The 27,094-nt window shown below is 35.8% G+C and overlaps 1 long non-coding RNA gene across 2 annotated transcripts; it reads right to left on the bottom strand.

Annotated features, from left to right (window-relative positions):
* Positions 1-1,591: 1,591 nt before the first annotated feature.
* LOC103877597 lies at positions 1,592-26,677 on the bottom strand. Of its 2 annotated transcripts, XR_002517051.2 has the most exons (5): positions 25,066-26,677; positions 18,839-18,897; positions 14,871-16,373; positions 14,228-14,324; positions 1,592-1,878 (listed from the first exon to the last, which is right to left on the bottom strand). It is a non-coding gene; the product is annotated as an uncharacterized LOC103877597 (long non-coding RNA). The 2 variants fall into 2 exon arrangements; XR_002517050.2 differs by lacking the exon at positions 1,592-1,878 and having other exon boundaries at positions 3,783-14,324.
* Positions 26,678-27,094: the final 417 nt, after the last annotated feature.

The following is a 27,094-nucleotide window of genomic DNA, read 5'->3' as shown; positions in this document are numbered from 1 at the left end:
TGTATACTTAAGTATACCATTTATAGTTAGTAAATAATTTCTTCTACTTCTTTCTCTCTTCTAATACATTTTCTTATCAATTTCCTTGTCCATGTAGGTCTGTCAAAGAATCTCGCTGACTTTTCTACCTCTGAGCATTTCCACAAAAATCCCTGCTATCTATCTGATCTCCTAGTACTCCTAGAATTATCAACATCAGCTGGGCACGGTGGCTCATGATTTCAGGAGTTCAAGATCAGCCTGGCCTACATGGTGAAACCCCATCTCCACTAAAAATACAAAAATTAGTTGGGCGTGGTACATGTGCCTGTAATCCCAGCTACTCGGGAGGCTGAGGTAGGAGAATTACTTGAACCTGGGAGGCAGAGGTTGCAGTGAGCTGAGATTGCACTGCTGCACTCCAACCTGGGCAACAGAGCAAGACTCCGACTTGGGGGAAAAAAAGAAAATTACCAACATCAAGGCACTAAAGAAACGCTGTTCCCCCTGTCATCCTCGCTATGTCCAAACTGTGTGCCACCCAGAAGAGAGAGTGGGTGTACGTTTTCAGCATTCACTACTACATAATTTTATAAGAGCACAGAAGCAGCACTACTTGGCCTCCATATTTCACAGGGTCAACCATATAAACGGTTCCTGAGGATGTGTTAATTTAAGAAAACATTCAGTAAGCTTATACTGCATTCCCACACAAAGAGTACAAGAGCAATATATTCAACAACAGTAAAGCAAAATCAGTAAAAGTATTCCAAGTAAACTAAATAAGAAGGGTTTCCATGAACTGGGCAGTTGTTGGAACCAAGCTGACATGGGGTTGCTAGCCAATTCCAATATGTTCCCAGAATTAGAATTTTGATACCGATTATCACATTACCCATCCCTCTTGTATCTTCTGAGCAGAGATCACTGGTTGACTCACCAGAATAAGCAGGGTTACTCTAAATTGCAGGAAAAAAAACCTCAAAAACAACTGATGAAACTAGAATCTAATAACAGGTGTACCACAGTTCTTGAAACATATTTTTTTCTCTTTCCAGTCTTCCATTTTTACTAAAGACAAATCACGGTAAGAATGATTTGCTTTATTATATTTGTCCTGATTATTTATATAATGTGCAGCAAGAATAATTATTTTTCACATAGGCTTTTTAAATTGGCTTTGATGGAACTCTGTTCCAGAGAAGGAATCTCAGATAATGTATACGTTTTTTAAAGCTGAGCCCAGCCATGTGTTTTCACCCTCTAATACCTATGAGTTGGGTAAATTTCTTTCCTGTTGAAGTCATAAGATAACTTGGGGCTCCTGGGCCTGTCAGAAAGTGACATTTTTTTTACTTACACAGGTTAGGAACCCTGCACAGGGACTGTGTAGACAACGCTTTAACTCAAATTTGATTCCTTACAGGAAAGCACATTATTCTAATCAAAGTCTTGGTAAAATAACCAGTTTCTCCAGTTGTGTCCTAATACAAATGAAAACAGATTCCTCTTGCACTTACGCAAATAATTATATTGGCATGAGTTAATAATACTAGCAAATAGTTTCCAAATTCTGCAGAAATTAGGTAGAGAAAAACAAATACGCTCCAAATTTCTTTCACAGAAGTATGCTTTACTCAATTGTTAAAAGCTGCCTATATCTCAAAAGAAAAGTTTCCTTGACTCCAAAAAACAAAAGATCAGCACCATTTTCAGCAAAGCATCAAAAAAGATTACTTCAGTCTTCTACTAGTTCAGTCCATGCAGTTAACTCCTGTTCTGCTTCATATTCATGAACATTTCAGCTTCTCATGAGAGTGCTGAAAGTTTTTCTTCTATTCTAATATCACAATCACAAAAGTTATCAGGAACTTGCATTCCAGAGCACCTGTCAAAGTCCTATAGATGATTAAAAACCACATTTTAAAGAGAATTAAAACAAGACAATTGTCTGTGAATGACAAAATGTCTTAGGGCAGCTACAGTCAAAAACACAATTGACAAGGAAATTTGATTACTTTTGTGGCATACAATAATTTTACCTAACAATTATAACCATTAATAACATACACTAAATTACATCAAAATTATAGGAGTTTTCCATTAATTTGAAAAACATACCAATAACATATTTATACAAATACAGCCCAAAGAAAGCCAAACATCATTTCATACGTGACAATGCTTCCTGATGATTTTATACCATCTAAGTCAAACTTCACCCTTTGCTTTAGTGTACTCTTAATGTCAACCCCAATTCTTAATAAAATAATCATATTCTTTTATTAAGAATCTTATAGACAAATCTTTTCGATTTTAATCAGTTTGATCTTAATATAGGATTCTCATAAACCTTTTATCATCCTTTATAATTTTTTTTTTTTTTTGGTTAAAGAGTAGGTTAGTGCTCTAAGAAAAATGTGTTGTGCTTTTATTCCAATGCTCAATTTATGGAAAAACTGAATAATACTCCTTTAATGTTAGCCAATATATTAACACATAATTTCTTTTACAAGATTAATTTTTCACAAACCTTCCACAACTTGTTCAAACCTTCAACTTTTCCCTATCTAACTTAAAACAATCCTTTAACCCTCTAAACCAGGCCAAAAAAAATTATTCACATTTCCATGCCTTCTTAGACTCTTTTACCAAAAACACATTTCACTATCCTTATACATCTTGCATGTAAAACTGTTTTAGTTTCTCAAAGATTACTTAAGTCATATGAACTAAAAGGCATTACCCTTTTTACTTTTCTCACAAAATATTTGATTTAAGCACTTACTACATTTTTTTTTTTTTTTTCTGAGACGGAGTCTCGCTCTGTCACCCAGGCTGGAGTGCAGTGGCCGGATCTCAGCTCACTGCAAGCTCTGCCTCCCAGGTTTAAGCCATTCTCCTGCCTCAGCCTCCTGAGTAGCTGGGACTACAGGCGCCTGCCACCTCGCCCGGTTAGTTTTTTTTTTGTATTTTTTAGTAGAGATGGGGTTTCACCGTATTAGCCAGGATGGTCTTGATCTCCTGACCTCGTGATCTGCCCATCTCGGCCTCCCAAAGTGCTGGGATTACAGGCTTGAGCCACTGCGCCCGGCCAAGCACTTATTATTTTTAAGCCCATTAATTGGAGCGCTTTTATATATAAACATCACACACACAACATATATAAATACACAGACAGATAGAAGATCCAGTAGTTATAAGGTTTTTCATTTACCAGTTTTTAAGGTTCTCTTTAAAGCATGCAGTTTCTACTACTTAATTAGCAGGCACAAGTGGAAGGCAAAACAAATCCCCAAAAGTTAAGGATCCCATTTTTACACCAGATCATAGATCCCAAAAAGAGAAACACTATGAACCAAGAAAGTGCAATGATTTTACTGTGCGTTTTATTTGATGACAATATTATTTGATGACAATATTATGCATATCCACTATGTCTGTACATCCAAAGAAAGAGAATCAGTTAGGGAATATGCTATTTGACAGAAGTCATATAAAAATGTCTAGATAGTGTAGTGCAATAGGTAACAAACAAATATATATATTATAGATACATATATTATAACAAAAGAAAAAGTTTCTTTATACACATTGAGGTTCAAGTGTGTATCATTTAGGTATTCTTGGATTACAGGCTACAGAATATAACCCTGGTTGTTCTTAATAAAAATAATAATAATTTATTGGAAAGCTGACCATTTCCATAAAGTACGAGAAACTTGGAGAACCTACCTCAAAAGAGACATAAACAAGTCCAGTCTAATAATCTAGATAATGAGAGAGTCTGATACCTTTAAAGGTCTGAAAGACACAGTTACCATCTATTCTCTCTGAGGGCTGCTACCTGTGAGGTTCCATCTATAGAGCAAGACGACCTTTGCTAGCCAAGCCTCCTCTCCCTCCCATAACCTGTTTTGCCATGATCCAAGTTCCTATTGCTTTTGTACCTTCAAGATGGTATAAAAGTATCACCCATTTTGCTTTTCTTTGAGTTTTTATATTTTATGTGACTCTGGTGCACACGTGTGCACATAATAAAATATGTATGCCTTTTTTCCTGTTACTCTATTATCAATTTGTTTTATAAACTAAAATTATCAAACCTTCAGAGGAAAAATTTAAATTTCCCTACACCCTGATTCGTTTCAAGGTGTAATTTTCCAAATAAAATTTAAGTTACTATTGTTACCAGTAAGAGGGAGAATACATGCTTGGCACTATAAGATAGTAAATATTACCCACCAAAAGCCAGTTGTGCAAGCACAAAATAGCAAATATATAAAGTACATGTGAGAAGAAGATTCAAGATTTTAGATACCATTAGGTACCAAAATGAGAAGAGTTATATATATATATAAAATATTTATATATGAAAATGTTAATATAGATAGAGATGTATATATGTACATATAGGTACATAAACACACACATACACACACACACACACACACACCCCACACAAATACTAATTACATTAATCAGACCACATTAGGAAAATTGATCTTCACACCTTGAGATCAGCATAGATAATTCCAGTATGTTTATAAACACACCTGCACTCTTACACACACCTACCCCCACATACACACTTCTAATTGATATGGCTCACTTCACCAGCTTGGAGCATAAGTAAGTTCATAAAATATACTATTTAAATAAATTGCTCAAGCCCTCATTTGTCTAACTTGGCAGGATGTCTTGTTCCTTTCGCTTTCTACTTTCTAGTTTCTGAAAACCCTGAGAACTTACTTGGATCAAAGGGCCCAGTTACATCTGGGTTCCAAACATGAGGCAAAGAGAAACCTAAGAGCTAGAATGGTATCTTGGCTAGTTTTAGTATGCCATCACTTCCATCATTTCTAATTAAGTCACTAATAAAAACTGACATTTAAAATTATGGTACATGCTTGTCACTACTGTGGTTACACTCTTGCTGTTCCAGATCTTTCCAGAAGCTACATGTGCTGCTCCCAACCCCACTCAATACCTACATGTAAGTGAAGGGAGTATGACCAGGACTGAGCAGACATTAAACAATATTTGTTTTTCTTCCTGGGTACATATTACATCTATATTTCCTAGCTTCATTTGGAGTTAGTTTGAGACTCTATAAACAGATTCTGACCAATGCAAATGAGAGGAAGCAATTAATGTCAGTTTGAGGACTGACTATAATACCCTGACTGATTGCCTGTGTTATTTCTTTCCTTTCCATGGCAGATGTGGAGGTTATACATTAAAGATGATGATATCACAAGATGGAAGGAGCCTGGATCCCTGAGTGATAAATTGGAGGAGAGTTGCACAGGGAAGCTCTCTAGGAAAGCTATCCATCAGGTTGGAAATGATACATAAGCCTTTATCCTGTTAAGCCACAGAGGTTTGAGGTAATTGTTACTACATCATAATCTATGACTAAAACAGAAAGCTCCTTTGAGGATTACAACTCTCCAAGAATATATTCACACCCTTAGTCATTGATTCCAAGGCATAAGCTTTTTAGTAAACTGGCTTAGTTAGTCATGAACTATGTAAAAGTCAGTTTTCTTCTCCAGCCATTTAAGAGTCCAGGCCAATAATCCAGATGTCTATTAGTCTCATAGCTAGTTCTACTTGGCAGCCTTCAGCACGCTTTCCAGTTGTCACACCTCAGCTGGGAACGTCTCAACCCATCAGAGAGAGTCTAATAAAATTACCCCTCAAAAAACTGGTATTTGATGTTTCTATTTCTTTCTTCCCAGGGGGCTCATTGATTACTACGCAAATTTACCTAAGACATCCCCAGAGATGAACTCTATATATCAAGGAGTTTTATGGGGGCTGCCTCAGTTAGTAATTGAGAGACTGTATTAAATCATTCCTCTAGAATAGGGGCAAACAGACTTGAGTCTCTGGTAAATTCTGGTCAGTGCCCTGCTTCTGTACAGCCTATAAGCTAAGAATGGTATTACCATTTTTAAAAAGTGTGTAAGTTTGAATAAGGAGAAGAAAAAGGAAAAGAAGGAGGAGCAGCAGCAGCAGCAAAGACCTCATGTGGTCCCCAAAGACTTAAGCCTTTACTTCCTGGCTTTACAGTAAAAATTTGCTGGCCTCTGCTTTAGAGCAATGGGTGAGAGCAAACCTTAAGTTGACATAATTGTGAGGACTCAGTTAAGTGATATTTCCTAGAAAAAGAAAATTTACTCCAAGGTGATTTTCAGTGCCCATTCTTAGAAACAGACATACATGGAATTGCTTTTTAAGCTTAGCCTCACTTAAGTATCTTGCTAAAATTTAGCAGTGTATATATGAATGTGAATAAATTTGGAAAGTTATATGCCAAAATATCAAAAGCCTCTCTTTTTGCATAGAAATGCTTCATAGATCATTTAAAAATATATTTTTTTTGCCATCTGTGGTTTTCTAATTTTTCTCCAATAAAAATATATTACTTGTATTATTTTTCAAAATATTTTCAAAAAAGAATTGTGTATAATTCTGGGTGAAATTAGAAATAGGAACATTAACACATGAAATGTATGTAGAGGTTAAGTCTTATGAAAAATAATTTAATGAACCGTGGGAATTTCTCCTGGACATAAGAAAATTCAAAGGAGCTGTGATCACATCTCTGAAATATCAGAAAGAGCCATCAGGGGAAAAAGGAATTTAACTTATTCTATGTGATAAGAAGGAGTAGGAATAGAACAAATTGGGCAGTCCATAGGGAGACCAGTTTCTGTTTATTATAAGAAAGCTCTTTCCAAAAGTCAGAGCAGGCCAATATTTGTGATTGTCATGAAAGGTGTTGAGAAGTACATTGGATAAATATTTGACAGGGAAGTTGTAAAAGAGATTTGATCATACACAACAGGACTAGACAGGGGTCTTTGAATCTATTTCTAATCCTGTGTACAAGCACACAACACTGAGTCTCTGAAAATATTGCTGATCTCAATAATGCATCCTATGTCTACTCAGGTCACATACAGTCTGCACATCGACATAATGCCCAGTCATTACTCATCTTTTTCTAGTTATTAATATATAACATTTCTGGAACCAAATTCATGGGGAAGAATCAAACAATCTGTTTGTATTTTATCCTTGCACTGACAAGAAATCTTCAGTAGAAACATGGTACCTGACATGCCTCAGTTCCTACCCAGATAGCAGGAAGAAAGAGAGGGCAGGCAGACCGTAAAGCAGTAGGAAAGAAATTAGAGGAATGGCACAGGAGTGGGTGTGATACAACCAGGGCTCTTTTTCCAGAACTAAGACAAAATTACCAGGTGACTATATTTTCTCTCCAGGAAAATCAACCCTATCTTGCTTCTTTCCATTGTTTCTTGACTTTGTGTAGATTTCTTTTTTTTCTTTTTTTTTTTTTTTGGTCTTTCTGATTTTTTTATTATTTTAAAAATATTTTTCTTGTCTTAGTTATTTAAAAGTGATCTAAAGAAAAGAGTAATGTATCCAGATGGCAGTGTTAAAGCAACCTGGAGAAAGTAGCTAAGCAAGTTGTGTGATCAAAGACAGCTTCTTTTTTGGTATAATTAAACACTTTTAGGGGTAAAAAAAACCCTACAGAAAAGAACAGAGTTAAAGGTGCAGCCATTGGCCTTCTACCTAAAAGTCAGAAGTCAGAACAGCATGTAATAGGCCTCAAAGACTAGGGACACAAGAAACTACTGAAGCAAATCTTAAGATTGGTCTTTTTTTCCTCGCCCCCAAAAGCTGCTTAAGATTAAATTACAGGATGTTGATGATGCTTATATGTCCTTGGAAGTCACTTCCAATCTCTGTGCCTCATTTTCATCTGAAATAAGATTAGAACTACTGTTCCTAACCCAAAGTCACCGGGATCCTTATGGCTTTAGGAATACAGGATAATAACAAAAATTATTAAATTGTTTTTAATTATCTCTAAAAGCTTAATGGAAAACATAAGCCATGAAAGTAATCAAACTATTGAGTGTCTGCTTTTGTTTAACATTTATCAATGCATTTAGATCATATTGGTTTATAAAGGTGATGAATAGTGCTAACTGGCTACTAATCATTTAACTTGTACTTTATAAGTTAATTTATTTATTGAACTCTATAGGACTTGCTGGGATATAAATGGTGAACAATGTTGGTAACCAAACATGGTCACCCTGGTCATGACCTTTGTGAAGCTCTCTATTAAGTGAAAAAAATAAATGAAAGGAGTCTGTGCTGATAAAAAGATAGAAAACTCCAGAGTAGGCAATTTCTAATTGTCCCTCAAGTCCTTATATTCTTCAGTTTTAGGTTTTTAATTTCTGTAGCCTAAATTTGCCATGATCATATTTCATATTTCATCGTTCATTCAAAATTAGCTTCCTAGGATAAACTTGGGAAATCCCCTCTCCTGCAAAGGAGAAAAGGGTGACATTTATCATTACAGAAGCAGTAAAATTGACAACCAGCCTTCTTTGACTGTATCGTAGGTACCATTTAAAGGATAAAACAGCTTTTGAAAATGTAAACCCCAGTCCTTTGCTTTGCCAAGGTTTTCCCTCTTTAGGAGAGCCAGGCCTGGTGTTCTTAAGCACGCAACTATTTCTTTATGTATGTTTCCATAAAGCTGTTTTTAAAATAAAAACATTTACTTTGGATCTTCCTTGTGAGCAATGACAAGAATGGAGTTGACAACTACACAGAGAATCTCAGTGCCCACCTTTTCAAACTCTAGACGTTTAAGTGGCCAAAGTGTAGTCTCTTTCTTTCTGTAATGTACTATTTCAAGTCTTTCACATCTGCCATTGGTATTATTTTAGTAATTGGTTTTTTGGCCTTCAATCTTACCATCTGACTATAGCAGTAAGATAACTCATTCTAAGGCATAGTTCTAAAAATACCTCCACTTAAAATCCTTCAAAGGCTTTTCACGGAATACAGAAAGAAGCGAAATCTTCTTAGCCTGGGATTCAGGGCACTGTATGTTCTGGCCTGGAATTATTTTTAGACTTTCTTCCCATTACAATCTCCTCTATCATTAATTCTAGCAATAATTCTGTACTTATTGTCCTCCATTGTATCATGTACTTTTCATGCCTCCAAGCTTTTGTTCATGATGTTCCCACCAACAAGATTTTTCTTTATTTTCATTTTGAATTTTTAAAAATTAAACCCTTTGGGGACCAGTTGACATATTTCTTAAAGAAACATAAGATCCTCTCAGCAATTCTGCCTCTGTACTTCATTGGTACTTTGAACATGTCATATTTGACCTTACATTGCATTATATAGACTTGCCTGTTACATTTATGAATGGCTAGAGATCAAGAATTAAGTTTTTAATCTTGAATTTCTCCAAGGACTTAACAGAATCTCTAAAAAAACTTAGTTGCCCCCAAAGTAGTCAACTGACAAATTATTTTCTCAAAAAGATCCTAGAGAAATAAAGTACCTACATACGAAGAGATGTCTTCCTGTTACTTAAGAGCTAAAAAGTAAGACTTATTTAATTATTTCATGTTTGAGATAAGCCTCCACAATCTTCATTAAAAGCTTCCCTCAGCTACTTTGGTGTTACCAAGTTACCAAATGTCATGACCAGTACTTTGGTTGCTTTACTGTATTTTATTCTACCAGATTAGGAGCCTGCTCTCTGCTGACTGCTACTGGAAAATCATCCTTACAGCAGATATTGCCAAGGGTCCTGAACACAAAGATTCTTCCCGATCTCTGAAAAGAACATGTTACCAATCAAGAAAAAACAAATTTTATTTACTTCAAAGTAGGGAATATCCTCTGCGGGAATCAAGGATGAGGAGTCTGAGGTTTTAAGGAGATCTGACCAGAGCTGCTCAGAGGTGTCAGGCACAGAAGAGGATCCTGAGGCAAAGCTAGAGTGGCCAGTCACTAAGCCACAGGAAAGAAAACAAGCCAGAAGATTAAAGAAAGAGTAGCGCTCAATAGATAGGCAGACTTGGTGTCAAAGGTAGAATAACATGGAACCAACCGGAGTGTCCATCAACAGATGAACGGATTTAAATAATGTGGCATATATACACAATGGAATACTATTCACCCCTAAAAAAGAGGGAAATCCTATCATCTGCAACAACATGAATAAACCTGGCAGATTATTATGTTAAGTGAAATAAGCCAGGCACAAAAAGACAAATGCCACACCATCTCACTCATGTAAGGAATCTAAAAAAACGTCAAACTCATGGAAGCGGAGAGTAGAATGGTGGTTATCAGAGGCTGAAGCTGTGGGGTTGAGGAGATGTTGGTCAAATGATACAACATTTCAGGTAGAGAGAAGAATGTGTTCAAAAGATCTATTGTACATTATTGTGACTATAGTTCATAATAATCTATTGTGTACTTGAAAGTTGCTGAGATTTTAAATGTTCTCATCACAAAAAATAAGTATGTAAGGTAATGTATATGCTAATTACCTCGATTTAACCATTCTACAAAGTATATGTATATGAAAACATCATGTTGTATGATATATATATCATAAATATATAGAATTTTTATTTACCAACTTAAAAAAAGGCAGGGTAAAGATTCCACTTCATAAGTGATTATTGTTTTTCCCTTGTTATTAAAAACATATGAATTTCTATTTCAGAGTTTAGCATGAGGTATAAGTGAGCAGAGATGTTTCCAAACAAGAAAAAGCTCAATATTTAGCTAACTTACACAGCCTTACTATGATAAAATATATGATTTTATTAAGCTCTAAGAAATATTCATAATGGTTTGTAGAATTTTTGCAAGCTCCCAGGAGCCCAGATTTAATACATGAGGGCATCATTACAGTGGATCTATCCCAATGCAATCACATTTATTTTTGGAACACCTTTATTTCAGGACGAATATTTCCTCTAGCTTTACTTTCTCATCCTACTGCTTTACTCCCAGTAAAGAAAGTCTTCATTGTAAAATTCAGAGAATTTGAAAATCCCTCTGAAGCCACTCTTACTTTAATTGTTCAAGTCTGCCAATCTACCCTCTTCCTTCATGAAACCTAAGGCTGCCATCTGCAACTATTTGAAGATAAAGAGGTCTAGATCCAAGCCTTACAAAAAATTTTCTTCAAGGGAGGCTTAAAATGCATCCTGTGACATGAGAGTCGCATGATACCAGCTGAGAATAAGGCCTTTTGAGGCTGCTGGAGAAAGCGCTCAGTGGAGTGAGAGCAGAGAGGCTGCTCTCATCAGCCACGATTCACACACTTTGAGGAATCATCCCCCTTCCCTCTGTTCATGAGTGATTTGTGCTCAGTGAGCTGACATTTTCTCTTTTTATTCATTTATTTTTATTAAAAATCGATACATGCCTTACTATAAAAATTCTAAATAAAAATACTGCATAAAAAGCCAAATTATTCTTTTACCACGCCCTTATATCCCCAATTTTACAGTCAGTCCCAAGTCGCTATGTATCCTTACACATATTATTGTCTACATGTGTTAAAAAGAGTATGCTCATGCATTTTTATTATCTACATAATATTTCATCACCTTACATATGATATAATTGTATTTCATGGACATCATTTCATATAAATCATCACGTCCAGGCAGTGTGTTCTTTTCACAAGCTTATGAAGTGAACTAGAAATAGAAAAATGTTTTTGTGTCTTTTTTTTTTCCCTGGAGATTTGATTCTCTGCTTAATTCCAAATAATCAATTTGCACTCCCCTGTTCTGTAGCTGCAACTAGAGAACAATTTTAATATTAATATTTGCTTCTTGCATTTCTTTACCATGCCCTTCAGTGAAAATTTACCCTCCTTTCAGATAAAGAACAGCTGTAGAGCGGTTGTCAGCCACTCAGTATTTCAAGGTAGAAAGATAAAGGCTGATCATCAGAAACCTATAACACAAATAAAAAGCAAGTCTTTGCTGGATGGTTTACTGCAGATCATTTCTGTTTTCTTCTTTTCCTCTATCTTTACCCCTTTCTATCATTCATGTGTCCTTTACTTCTCCTCTGTTTTGACCTCTCTTTTCCTGGGTGGTTCTCCGCTGCCTGTCTGCATTTCTGTTCTTTGCTCATGCTTTTCAATTCTATCCTGTCTTACTCTCCTACTTAACTATTGATTTTATAAAATTATAGTACTTCTAAAAACATTTTTGTGGTAAAGGCCCAATTGAACATACTGTGGCATAATTACACACAGAGCACTATATAACCATTAAAATTTATAGCATGGAAATAAATTTTTAATATGGAAAAATGTATATGATACATTGTGAATTTTTAAAATCTACAAAACAGTATATATATATGTATATAAAATCCTGTTTTGGAGATAATTCTATTTATAGAGACATACGATTTTTAGATAACAGTTTATGGGGTTTATATTTGGATAGTGATGACGTTATATTATTTTACATTATTTCTTTTCAGTTTTTATATTTAAAATTTTTTTCTTATTTAGTATACATGTGAAATAAAATGTTTTTAAAGAAGTAACTTTAAACACATTTGCTGCATTTATTGAATAAAGTCATTTTGTCTTTTCTAAAATTTCGGTAAGAAAAATTATGAAGTTAAAAGTGCATAACAAAGGAAAAAATTAAATTAAAATTAAGATTTGAAGTAAATAAAAGATAAAGTAATTTTTCAACCACTTAAAAGCCTAAGAAACAAGTACAAGACAATTTTTCTATGCAGGGGTAATAAGGGACTTTGAGTTGAGGCAGCTGCCACAACCAAAAAGATACATATTCTGCTTATTTTCCAGGTTCACATTGCCCCACATGGCCTGAGGTCTACTAGGGCCGACACAGTCAGCCTGGATGGAAGTTAGGGGCAAAGCCCTATAAATGTATTTGTCATTTCAGCATCTTTCTGAAGACAAAACAAAACAAATAAAAAATAAACTGAAAAAAATACATTTCTTTTTACCTGTCTGTGGCCCTTGACTGAATTCCTAGTCCCAAACCTTTCCTCTACTCTGAGATTCTGGGCCCTAAAAACAAACAAAATCTAGCAGGTCTAGGGGAAACCACAGGAGTTAAACATGAAGAGGCTGCCATCTGGTGGCCTCTTAGATCGTGCTTTAATTGTCAGTTTAATTATGCAACACAGCTGGGTCATATTGAACTTGTTTCAAACTGTAGTCCATAGATTATACATACAAATCCTATTCATGCATTTGAGAAGAATTGGGTTCTTATATGGTCATTTTTTATTACTTTTTATGAAGAAAGGGTCATTTGAATTAGGGTGTGTGGCCCATTTCTGGCAGCTTTGCCATTAACATGACTCTGAATGACTTACTGTCTTCAGTCTTTGGAGACTCTTAGAAATTCACAGTGCACCTTACTGTGTGTGTTTGCTGCACACTGACGACGCTTTCCAGACCCGGGTAGAGGCAGCCACACAGAAGGTCTCTGTGTATTAAGCCAACAGAGACTATATTATAAAGAGGTCTTAGAATTCCAACATATGCAAAAAATTGTATCCGGAGGCTTTATTCCAACACACAAACACACACAATATTCATCTATTCATTTGCTTTTCCAATATTTGAGGAAAAGGCATGGTGGGCTTCAAATTGCCTTTTGTCATTTTATCTGATGGCAGATGGCTCCTCGGTCAAATAATCAATGTTGAAATTACTGAAACATTGAAATTACTGAAAAAAACTTCAAATCTCTTCCAATATAGGCTCCTCAGACATAGAAAGTACTATATGACCTGAGGGCTGCAGTTTTTGGAAACAAAAAATTCAAAGGAGTGAGTTTCTCTAACTTTCAATGCAACTGTGGCTGGCTCATCCTCTTCTCCTTCAAAATCAATTCTGAGAATTCGTGTTCTTATTGACTCATCATACTCAGACATCATACTAAGTTCTCCCTCTAAATATCCCCTGATATCTTGCCTCTTCAGTCATCTTTCTTTTATTTTCATTATTTTCTTCAGCTACTTCCTCCTAGTATATAAAGTGGTAAAAACTCCATTATCCCTAAAACACAACAAGAGCAAAAACTAGTTTTGCTCCATCCGATATTTTTCTTAAGCCACCATTCCTCCAAGTTTTTCTTCTTTCCCTTATAAGCCTCTCAAGGGTATAATTTACTTTTCTGTCTTTCTGTGATTTTGAGGATGTGACTTAGACATGGAACTCAATTGGATACATAGATTAAGATGTCCTCAATAGTGACACCGTATCTTAATTAATCAGAATAAAAAGGTCATCCAGAAAACAAATATGGTTTGACAACAAAAGAGGGCCGAGGGTTAGAGGTTAAGAAACGCCTACCTGTAAGAGGCAGACAAAGAAAGCAGGGTCAGCATAGCAGCCCAGGTGGAACTTTCGGACATAGCCCTGTAAATACACTTGTGTTTATGACGTCTTCCTGAGGACAAAACAAAAGAAAGGAAATAAAAATAAAATAGAAAGTAGTTGATGAAGAGGGGCCGAATGATGAAAGAACAAAGTGGATACAGCCAGTACCAACAATGGTAGTAGAAGTGAGAGGTGAAGCTGGCAGGGGTTCTGGGTCAAGTGGGGACTTGGAGAAATTTTCTGTCTAGCTAAGGGCTTGTAAACGCACCAATCAGCACTCTGTGTCTAGCTAATTGGGTGGGGACTTGGAAAACTATTCTGTCTGGCTAAAGGATTGTAAATGCACTAATCAGCAACCGGTGTCTAGCTAAATGTTTGCAAATGCACTAATCAACACTGTAAAAATGGACCAATCTGCTCTCTGTAAAATGGACCAATCAGCAGGATGTGGGCGGGGCCAAATAAGGGAATAAAAGCTGGCCACCCCAGCCAGCGGCAGCAACTCGCTGCAGTCCCCTTGTGTGCTGTGGAGGATTTGTTCTTTTGCTCTTTGCAATAAATCTTGCTGCTGCTCACTCTTTGGGTCCACACTGCCTTTATGAGCTGTAACACTCACTGCAAAAGTCTGCAACTTCACTCCTGAAGCCAGTGAGACCACGAATCCACCAGGAGGAATGAACAATTCCGGTCGCACCGCCTTTATGAGCCGTAACACCCACCGCAAAGGTCTGCAGATTCACTCCTGAAGCCAGTGAGACCAGGAACCCACCAGAAGGAAGAAACTCCGGACACATCTGAACGTCTGAAGGAACAAACTCCGGAAACACCATAACTTGGTTATGTCTATTTTTAAAAAGGATGAAGTTGGTATATGGGATAATTACTCAGGATTTCAGAATCTTCACATTGACTGTCTATGTATTATATTCCACCTTGTTCTAGAAAGAATTTCAGAAGGCTTATTAAGCGACTTGTACAGCTCAATAAAATATCATAAAGTAGCCTAGGTTAAATGTGGACAAAGAAATAAAAACTGTAAAAGAGTGGATCTGAGATAGAAACATAAATAAGGCTAATTCTTCAAACTATAATGAGCAACACATTTAATATGGGTGTGAGCCAGAAATTTTAGTCTAAACTTTCTGGCAGTGATGTCAAAAGTGAACAACCTGGCAATTAAACCAGAGCATCATGCAATAAAACCAGATGGGTTACTAAACTTTTAAGTAATCTTGGATTACTTGAGAGGGTAACCTCTTATTTGTATGTGTTTCAGGTGAAAATTATTTTTCTCTGCAACAAGATTATCTCTCTCTTTCTTGACACCCTCCACCCCCACCCCCCATTATACACAGATGCACACACAGAAAAAAGTACCAAAGCTGATAGTAATTGGAGAATAGGTAATATCCGCATTTTCCCATATCAGCTAGTTTTGGTGGATAATTTAACATTCCTTCCTTTGCCAAAAATAATTCCAGACAATATTCCCTTGATATACAAATATACAATTGATTATTTTGCACTTTTTTTGTGATAGGCTTGATAAAATTACAATTTATAGATAGGGTGATTAGGAGAAGAGAAGTGAGAGAGAAGGAAAAATGAAATTTTCTTTTAGATTTTTACTATGATATGAAAACCTATGAGCCAGTGTTTGACCTTGATTGTAAGAGAGCTACACCATGATGCTTAACTGAATCTGTTACCAAAAGTTACCTAAATGTGTCATACAGATAATATTGTGTGTCTAAGGAAATATTAGAAAACTCATGCAAGTCAAATGTGTAGGAGATCAAGTACTAACTGAAATAACATATAGACATAAGAACACAGTGTCATTTGCAGTAAAGTATAATGAGCTGCTAAATTAGGTACTGTGGTCTTAAAAGAGCAAAGTATTTTTGGACAAACCCAAGCCAAAGTAAGTTCTCCAAATGAGAAAGGCTCATTAAAGTAAGATCTTTGGGCTCCACATTTCTGTCATAATGATAATCAGGTACTCCATAACAAGGCGTTGGTGGATTGCTGCTTTTATAGGCAAAGCCACTACAAAGTCTTGGCAAGTTTCGTTTTTGTTACATCCCAGCCATCAATCCCAACGGACTCTGTACAGCTTCTAAAATAGAAAGAACATTTCATTTAGCAAGGGAGAATTTTATGGGGCTTATTAAATAATACCCTTGTGAACAAAAAGAGATAGAGAAATGACCTTAATTACAGTTTGAAACTGAATGGAGAAACACACACACATATTGGACAACATAAAAACACATTCGTTATATGACAATTGGAAGAAAGCTTGAGTCCAGGAAAAGAATAAGTCCTAGTAGAAAGGTCATGAGCTTTGGAATTATATAAATCTGGATTTGTGTTAAGTGTATGATCTTGGGAAAGTAGAACAACTTTCTCGGTCTCAATTTTCTCACCTGTAAAATAGGAATAGTGATACTTATTTTTCAGAGTGGATAGAAAAAATAAGGAGATACATTGATTAACATACCTTGCACATAGCCAAGGCATACAGAAGACTCAACACATGATGACCACTTTTTAAGGTATTTTTTGACATTCTGCATAAAGATATAGCCCTTAGTTTTAGAAATACAGAGTCTAATAGGAAGATGTGCAACACACAGTGATACATTTTTGACTGAAGCTCTAGAGTCTGAGATGAAAATAAAGGGTGAATGAATTTAAACAGTTGTAACAATAGCAATAATAGATAGTATTCGTTGAGTACTTATTATATACCCAGTCACAATGCTAAAAGCTTTAATGCACTATTTAATTTCATTCTGTGAATATCTTGTTTTACATGGAGAATCTCAGAAAAGCTAAAAAATTAGATAAGTAGAAAGTGAATTCCATTCCTCAGAGGGAAATTATATAAGGTCACTTAAGAAGCTTTCAACTTCGAGTAACAGAAAGCTAAACTCAAATTCTGTAGTTTATTGATTCACATAATTAAAATGTCCAAAACTAGGGTAGCTCTAGTTGATATTTGGCCCTGAAATTTATTATTTTAAGAACCAATTATCATTTAGTTCCTGCTCTGTCTTCCAAAGATTTGCTGATTGAACAATTTAAATTGTGTGCTTATCCATTATCAACTATTTGGGCTTAAGGAATATGATGTGCGAACTCCTTTAAAGCTGACTTAATGTATGCCCTTGTGAACCAGTCACTACAGCCAGAAAGGAGGATGAAATTATGCTTATCGGTGAAGGCCTACAAGGGCCTCTTCTTGCTCGGGAGATACGGATATCAATCCTATTCAAACTTTAGGATTGTGAAAAGTGGAGTTCTTTTGGGAAGGGAAAGGAAGAGTAGAAGTATTCACTCAACAGAGTAACCGTGAAAGAGGATTAAAAGTGAAATTCTGGGAAGGCACCATGCTTAGAAAACAGACTAAAAAAGTGACTTTGCAAGAGAATGAGAGTGTTTGAACATGTAAGAGGAAAACAAGAATATTACTCTCATTTGATCATAAAGCCTCACTTAACATTTTGCAATAATCTTCTCTTTCTCTTGAAATATTCTAAAATTCCTTTTTGCTTTTTAAAGAGAAGATATGGAGAATCCAATCTCAGGCATATTGTATGGTGTTTGTTGTGGAGGGTCCTCTGACTTCCAACATTACAAGGTCTCTGTGATGCCTTTGGACTGGGCATAATCCCCACAGCCACTCCCAAGGTATTAGAAGACCAAAACATTCATCCCATAGCTGCACTTCTTAAGCACACAGCATCCTCTCAAATATTAAAGAGGAAGGACATGCTCAAACTATTTTCTACTAGATGAGATTACTCATTGAAACTAAACATACAGCATTGCTTTATGGAAACAACATAAATTGAAAGGGTCCTACAGATCTGAATTGGAATCTGACTTCTAATGCTAGTTGCATGACCTTAACCAAGCTACCTCATCCTTTTGAAGCTGAGTTTCCTGACAATAAAATGGGAAAATTAACGCTATCTTGAAAAGTGTTTATAACATCGAATAAAACAATGTGTACCTATTAGTTAGCATGATGCATCATAATTGTTCAATAAATGGCATCTATTATATGTTTTAAAGTTTCACATGTGTGTAATGTATAAATTCCTGTTATTATCTCACCTCCCTTCAAAAAGAAAAGGGAGTATAAATAATAGTGTTCACTCATAAGAATTGAAGTCAAGTTTTCTAGGTAGGAATTTCAAAGTCACTTTTTAATAATTGTGTGTTCTTGGACAACTTATTATCTCTGTACCCAGATTCCCAATCTGTAAGCTAAAAATAATAATAGTACTTTCTCGAAGTGTTGTTAGGAAAATTAAAATACATGATAGATGTGAAGTTCTTAGACCTGCCCCTGATGCTCACGAAGAAAGCAGTAAACATTAGCTTGAATTGCCATTATATAGGATGATGATGAGAGGACTTATAACTTTAATAGAGATATCTCAGGGATGCTGCACTCCCCAGGGCACTTTTTAATAACCTGACCTCATTTCATGAGAGTACTCTTCTCCTTTGTTATCTTTAGGCACACAATCTGGTCAAAGATATATGAACTCCTGGTGAACCCATACTCACCTTCGTGCCCAGCCTTTGATGTACAACGTGGTCAGAATAGCAGCAACCACTTCACAGGCCTGTTGTGAAAAATAAATGACATGACATTTTCTAACCATCCAGATCTAGATAAGATTACATGGGAGCTCCATCATATACTACCTAGAATTTCAAATCCTTCCTCAGGTGAAACTGAATTTTACACTCTCATGTTTAATTCTGGTCATGAGATTTTGCTTTTTCTGATTTTTTTCAGGATTATGAAGACTTCCCTTCCCACACGCTTCTGAATTCTATAATGGTTTTATCAGAAAATAGGGCCCCGTCCTTGAATATCAGAAAAGAAGAAGGGAGAGAATGAAGGATGAGAGGTGGTTGAAAGAGAGATTAAGTAAACACAAAACATTTAAGTGTGTAGTAAGGATCACTGAAGATTTGGAAGAACAAAAGGTGTGTTACATGTCAATACTTTAAAGAAATCTCTAACTAAACATTAGATATTCCCACTTAAAATTCCCATATTAAGGGATTTTTTTCCATTCATTGTTTCATCCTTCAAAGTATACTAGCATTTACTCTTATAGTTTCACCTTCTCTGAAATGGCTTACTTATCAAAGGAGTTTGCTAAACAAATGTTTTATCTATACCCATGAACAACACTTAGCACAGCGAAGGCAAATAACAGTTGCTCAATAGATACAGCATTTAATATTAATGGAGATAGTAATAATCATTATTATGACCTTACCAAGGAAAAGGGCACTGGTCATGGGAGGAAGATATGGTTGCAAAGTGTCATACTATTTATTTCTTAGATAGTAATTTGGGGCAAGTTACTTAACCTTCTTACTCTCATGTTCTGCGTCTGTAAAATGAAGTATACAATTTTATCTACCTCAAAAGGTGGTTGTATGTATTGCATGAAAGAATATGCAGTTTGCATAGCACTGTGCCTGGAATACACTTTACATTTAATGTTTATTAATTATGACTACTATTATTTGTATTTATGAAGTAAATGCTAGTTCAGTCAACACATTTTGAAGCCCCCAAACACAATTAGTTGTACCCATGGCTTTCTTTCCCAAGCTACTTCTGAATGCCTGGTACAATGGTTTGTAAAGAAATGTTATTTTCCCTGATTAACCTATTGGGATATAGGAAAACATATTAGGGCATTGATCTCTCCATCTATACATAAGTATCCTAATTTTTATAATATTTAAATATAATACAAAATATATAATACACATATTTAATGTCTATATAGCATATATCTAATATCATAATATATATTATATCATCCTCTAAATGTTTATATTTGAATATGTTTTATAATTTGCATATTAGTATATGTAAATAATTTATAAGTCAACTATATAAGAAGTATGATAAAAAATTTTTATATATATATTAGAAGTATGATAAAAAATTTTTACCATGGAGTATGAAATTTAAAAACATTTTTTGAAAACCAATTTATAACTTTCTTGGATACAATGATATATTTAATTTCCTACAAGATATCAATTTTCCAGGATCTAATCAAACTCTTAGGAACAACATCAGTTGATGTTGGTATAGGAGAGTCATAGCATAAGCCATTAATAAAGCAAAATAGGTACCTAAGTCTAACATAGAGGGCTTGTATAATAATTATTATTACTATAACTAACATTTGTTAAGTACTTATCATGTATCAGACATTGGGCTAAGCAGTTTTCATACATTATCTTATGTAAACCTCATAAATATTGGCTGTGGTTACTACCGTTGCTGTTTTACATACGAGGAAAGCCCCAAAGAGGCTAAGTAACTTGCCCAAAGCAGCGAAATCTGAGTTAGAAGTCACGTGGTCTGACTACTCCATACATATCAGCATAACAAGATGTGGTTTTGTTACTTTTCTGTTATATTTGACTGAATCCAATATTTAAAACCTGCTAATGGACCCAATCTCATTTGAACCTCACAGCAAATCTTTAAATTGTAATTAGCTATTTCTATGAATGGTCCATATCATAGAGGTTGATGAGCCAAAATCTGACCCATTAGATCACTGTACTGCAGGTTCCTTACATAATACTTTTTCTTGTATATAGCCATTGCTCTTAGTTAAAGTCTGAATTCTGGTGAGTTGAAATATCAGAAAATTGATATGTTCATCTAATGCTTACATTTTGATTCTCAAGTGTAAACATGAACATATTAGTCTTATCTTTTGTTTCTGATCAATTTTTCAATGTAATCTAAAATCTATGAGTTGTATAACTTTGAATTATTTGTGAAATGCAAATTCCCTTTTCTGTGTTAATAAACATTAAAGGTCTTTCATCAGGTTATAACCTGTTGGATAAAGAAGCAACTAATAACGAACTCCTTTTTGTAAAGTGTGATCAGGGGATGGATTTTCTTTACTTCTTTGATGACTAATATCCTCATTCATTCTTAGCTTCAGCAAAAACACAAGCCTGTTCATAATAGTCACATTCACTGCAAAAAGAGGTCATCATCTTCTAAATAAATGTGTGATGGTGGATATAAACATACGTATATACATTCTCAAAATTTCAGAGAAAATATTTGAAGTTACATGGAAGTAGAAAAGGGAAGAATGGTTTCTTGTGCTTTCTGCAGTTTCTGAGAGAGATCTAGAGAGACAGATTTGTAAATATTTTTTGAAAAGTCCCTAGTCCAACAATTCATGAGCCGCAGAAATAAAGTAGAGACAAAGGCAATTGCCTGGTTCACTAAGTTCTTATAACTCCCTCACCCAAAATAACAACATGATGAAAAGAACTTGTTTTTGGTCTAAATGATCAGGAAAATTGCATGAGTAGTCCACTTCACATTGCAGATTTTAAGATTATACTAAAGTTCATATATATGTATATAAATATATTTATATATGTATACATTTATATAAATACACATATATATAGTTTTTATATAGCATACATCTTGCCTATCTAGTACCTAGAGCAGAAGATGACAACCTTTTCTGTAAAGAAACAGACACTGAATATTTTGGGTTTTGTGGGCCAAAGAGTCTCTGTTGCCATTGTAGCAGGAAAGCAACTAGAAACAATAGTAACTAATTAGGCATGGCTGTGTTCTAATAAAACCTTATTTATACGAACAGCAAAGTCCTATGAGGATCACAGTTTGCTGTTTCCTAATATAGAGCTACAGCTTCCAAAAAACCTTCACCATCAATAAATCTGAACATAGAAGCTACATATACATGGAATATGCACATATGCATACTTGTGTGTGTTTAATAATATCTTTAATGAGGGAAGTCCTATTCAAGCCTCATTTAATAAACTGAAATCCTTCTAAATTCTCATTTTTAAATTAATTCTATCATTTAAGTATCATACCAACTTCATGAGGCAGAAAGTGTACAGACATTATTATTTATTCACTTTCATTTTGTAGAAGATGAAGCCAAGACACTAGCTCATCAGTGAAACTTGAACCAGTTCTTCCAAACTCCAACCATGGGTTTTTTCTTTTACTGGGTGACTTTAAAATGTAGCTATTATAGCAAATGTTGACTCTTTCTTAAATAAATTTATGCCTAGATTTTACAGTGCTATCTTGTAGACAAGTGTGGATATCAGGTACATCTAAATCTGAAATCAGAGTAGCCTATAGTTAAATTTTATATTAGTGCATACATCCTAAAATATGACATTCAAAGGTTTTGTTTGCAGCAGTATCAATCTGAATTTTATGACATCTGTATCTCAAAGATCAAACACTCTTGCTCCCATACCAAACGAGGACAGGGACTGTAATAGAATTAACTCAAAGCTTTCTCTACATTTTTTAGTAATCAAGGGAGGTCAAAGGGAGGCACAGAACGGAATTAGGCAAAAACTATACAGAGCTGATTTACTCTGAAAACAAAAATGGAAGAACTTTTATTTGATTAAATGGTTGATGTATTTTTCTCCTGAGGAGAAAAAAAGCGAGAGAAGAATAAAGCAAAGAAAGGGGGAGAGGATGACTAACCAAAATAGCAAAATATAAACAAACAAAATAAAATAAATAGGAAGAATGGGGATGGCTAGTGTTTAGTTTTAAACCGTTTGCTTTGCAGTGATGGAAACAGCCCCAATGTAAAGTCTGCCCCACAGTAAAAGCCCAAGTGCAATTTCTTACATGTGTAAATCAAAAAAAGAAGGCAGTGTTTTTTGTTTTTTTGTTTTTTTTTTTTCAGATCGGGGGGCAGTGGTGTACTGTCTGAAATTCTTTGGCTGGGAAAGACAAATTCGCTCTTGGATTAAATGCCCATTTTTCTTAGAATGAATCACTAGGCCAAGTTGGAAGTGGCCCAAAATAATCAACTGGCCATCAAGTGCCCTAGTGACCTACTTACATTGGAGGCCTCCCTGAGCGAGGTGGCATTGCAACCATTGTCTATTTTCATTCATTCATTCTATTTCATCAAGTGCCGTACGAATCTACTTATATCTGGAGGCCTCCCTGAGCGAGGTGGCATTGCAACCATTGTCTATTTTCATTCATTCATTCTATTTCAACAAGTGCCTTAGAGACCTACTTACATGGAGGCCTCCCTGAGCGAGGCAGCATGGCAACCATTGTCTATTTTCGTTCATTCATTCTATTTCATCAAGTGCCGTACGAATCTACTTATATCTGGAGGCCTCCCTGAGCGAGGTGGTATTACAACCATTGTCTATTTTCATTCATTCATTCTATTTCATCAAGTGCCTTACTGACCTACTTACATTGGAGGCCTCCCTGAGTGAGGCGGCATTGCAACCATTGTCTATTTTCATCTTTCATTTACATACTAAGCTGATCTGTCCTTAAATCAAGTTTTGTCCTGCTTGTGCTCAATCCAGAATGAAAAAAAAGGTCCATTTTATAATGTATTCCTGCTGAAACTACTGCCTGGCTGTAAGACTTGGTGGGTCCAAACATGACCCAGTTTATAATGGGGAGTTCTAGACATATGGTCACTTGGTCTCAGTGGCCAAGCTTTCATCTCTACCAGAGTCCAGAATCCAAAAGTCTACCCATTGAATCTCTCACTAGGGCCTGGCATAAATTCCTCAATGCATCTTTCTTCACCAGTGACATCTCCGTCACTAAAGATTTTTTGAGATCATGTGGCCAAAGTGGCAGTCCTGCTTGTACTGAAGCTTAGATCTGCTGCAGAATGTTGTCTATCTCTGGTCCACCATAGAAGCTGACATTTTTTTCATGATGTCCAATATGTGGACCAGAAAAGCATTCCTAGGTGTGAAATGGGTTGCCTCCAGGAAAAAAACAAAAACAAAAACAACTTCCAAGAATATATAACCCACACAATTTAGCCTCCACTTTAAAAGAATAAACTGACATATCCCTGACTTCTGATTCCTTTAAACATTTTGCTAAAGTGGTGGACCTCTAAATATTAATCTGGGTATCTTGCCTCCACAGCACTCATGCCTCAGCACGGGCTTTTGCATGCTAGCTGCTCTGGCTTATTCTGGCCAATCAGTGTATGTCAGTGATATACTAGATTAATGTGATATTCTGCAAGACGTTGGAATAGCCCAGATCTCCTCACCATGTTATGATAGAGAGATGGAGAGTTAACATAACCCTGAGGTAAAACTGTGAATATAGTGTCAATTTTTGTAAATGTCAACTGTTTCTGGTCCTCTATCGTGATGGGATAGGAAGGAATACATTCACCAAATTAATGGTCACATAACATGTACCCAAAGCCATATTATGTCAATCGACTGTAGAGAAAATATCTTATTTGGCATGATACCTGTGATTGATGCCACTCCTTGAGTGAGCTTGTGGCATCTTATATCAGTTTTTACAGGAGTCCAGACAAGCAAATAAAATAGATGTATGATAGGGACTTTCACCCATGCTCTTTTTAAATCTCTTAATGTTGTATTCTCTGTATAATCTCCTCTGAGATGTGGTGTTTTTGATTTACTACCTTGGCCAGGGGTGGGAGGCAGTTTCAGAGGTTTCCACTTGGTTTTCCTCACTATATGAGCAATTACATCATAGGTAAAAGACTTGGTGTGGGGGTTACTCCAACTGTCAAAAATACCAATCACAAGCATACCTTCGTGGACTGAGAAAGTGATCACTAGTGAATTCACGTACCCACTGGATCCACTGTAATTTAAACTTTGAGGATGGTGTTGTTGCTTCAGATCTCCAGGTATCAATCACCTTAGGGTTACTGTGTCCTACTTACCATCTCTCCAATTCTCAGTGGCTCAAGCACCCTTGACAGCCACCCTGATCTTGCCATTTGTTATGAGAACTGGTGACAACCTGGTTTCTGGCAGTAAATCATTGCCACTGAGATTCATTGCTTTATGGCCTCTTCATTCTCACCGCTATTAATGAGGCAAGTTCTGTGGCAGCCTCTCCAACCAGCTGATCTCAGAGATGTTAATACCTGTCTCTCCAGCAATTCCTGGTAGTTTTGGTGAACAATATACACTCCAGATCTGTTGGTAAAACCCAGTCCTGTGTTAATCACATACCTGTCTAGCTTGCTCACTTACCTGAGCCTATTTTTTTTAATAAAATTTTAAAATTTAGAATAGTTTTATATACACAGAAAAGGTACAGTCCTTGTGAGGATTCCCATATGTCCCCCAGGCAATTTCCTCTACTGTTATTATATTATAATAATATAATTGTTACAATGAATGAACCAATATTTATACGCTCTTATCAACTGAAGTTCCTGCTTTTTTTGAATTTCTTTAGTTTTTATCTAATGTAATTTTCTGTTTTTGGACTTCATCCAGGCTACCACATTACATTTAGTTATTATATCTCTTTAGACTCCTCTGGATGGTAACAGTTTTTTAGACATTCCTTGTTTCTAATAATCTTGACAGCTTTGAGGAACACTGATCAGGAATTTTGTAAAATGTCTTTTAATGTCCATCAGTCTGTTATTTGTATCAGGTTAAACTGGAGTCCCTGAGCCAATTATCCCTTTCTCTGCTGCTGCCACCTACTATGGTAACCAAAGCACTTCAACCCCACTCAACACGGGTCATTGCTTTTCAGTTCTCTGGGAACCATTCTGATAGTGAATTTGTGTGATTCTCTGTTGTCCTTGCCAGCATGTTAAATATCATATCCTAAAAGGATGTTCCCAGATCAGCAAACTCTTCTTTCTCTAGTTTTACATTCTGGCTGAAGGGTACTGATGACCATGGAAAAGATAGGCCCTTGAGAATATGCAAAATTGTGGTGATGTCTCTCGATATACATAAGCAGCTTAATAAAGAAAATTAAGACTCCATTTTCAAGAATCAAGAAGGTCCTAGGTGATGCCTGGGTCTATTGTGCAGTGTTTAGCTTTTTGGCTGGCACATAGAGAGTAGGCCATCCAAAAACATGCATTTCTTTTCTTTTCTCTTCTCTTCTGTTGGTTCTCTCTTATGGTCTGGCCTTTGAAAGAAAATTGCATGGTGAGCCTTCAGTTGCCTAGGAAGATGAAATGTGAAACAACTTATAGAAAGGTGTCATTCAAGACAGTTCAGATCCTAAAAATCATTGAGAATTTTTTTTCAGCTTAGAGATTAAAGGGTACATGTGCAGGTTTGTTACATGGATAAACTGCAGGATGTTGAGGCTTGGGATCCCAACAGTCTTGTCATCCAGGCAGTAAGCCTAATACTCAGGAGTGGTTGCTCAGGCCACACCCCCTCCCTCCCTCTTCCATCTAGTTGTGTGCAGTGTGTACTGTTCCCATTTTTATGTTCATGTGTATCCAATGTTTAGCTCCCACTTATAAGTAAGAACATGTAGTATTTGGTTTTCTGTTCTTGCATTAGGTCATTTAGGATAATGGCCTTCAACTCCATCCATGTAGCTGCAAAAGACATTATTTTTTCTTTTTTATGGTTGCATAGTATTCCTTGGTGTACATGTACATTTTCTTTATCCAATCCACTGCTGATGGACACTTAGGTTGATTCCATGTGTTTCCAAATAGCACTGCAATGAACATACTGGTAGACGTGTCTTTCTGGTAGACGTGTCTTTCTGATAGAATGAATTGTTTTCCTTTGGACATATACCCAGTAGTAGGATTGCTGGGTCGAATGGTAGTTACCTTTTAAGTTCTTTGAAAATCTCCAAATTGCTTTCCACAGTGGCTGAACTAGTTTGCATTCCCACCAACAGTGTATAAACATTTATTTTACTTCACAGCCTTGCCCACATCAGTTGTTTTTTGATTTTTAAATAATCATCAT

This window comes from Papio anubis, chromosome 12 (assembly GCF_008728515.1).
Source record: "Papio anubis isolate 15944 chromosome 12, Panubis1.0, whole genome shotgun sequence".
Taxonomy (NCBI): Eukaryota; Metazoa; Chordata; class Mammalia; order Primates; family Cercopithecidae; genus Papio; species Papio anubis.
This window is presented reverse-complemented; position numbering and strand designations above follow the sequence as displayed.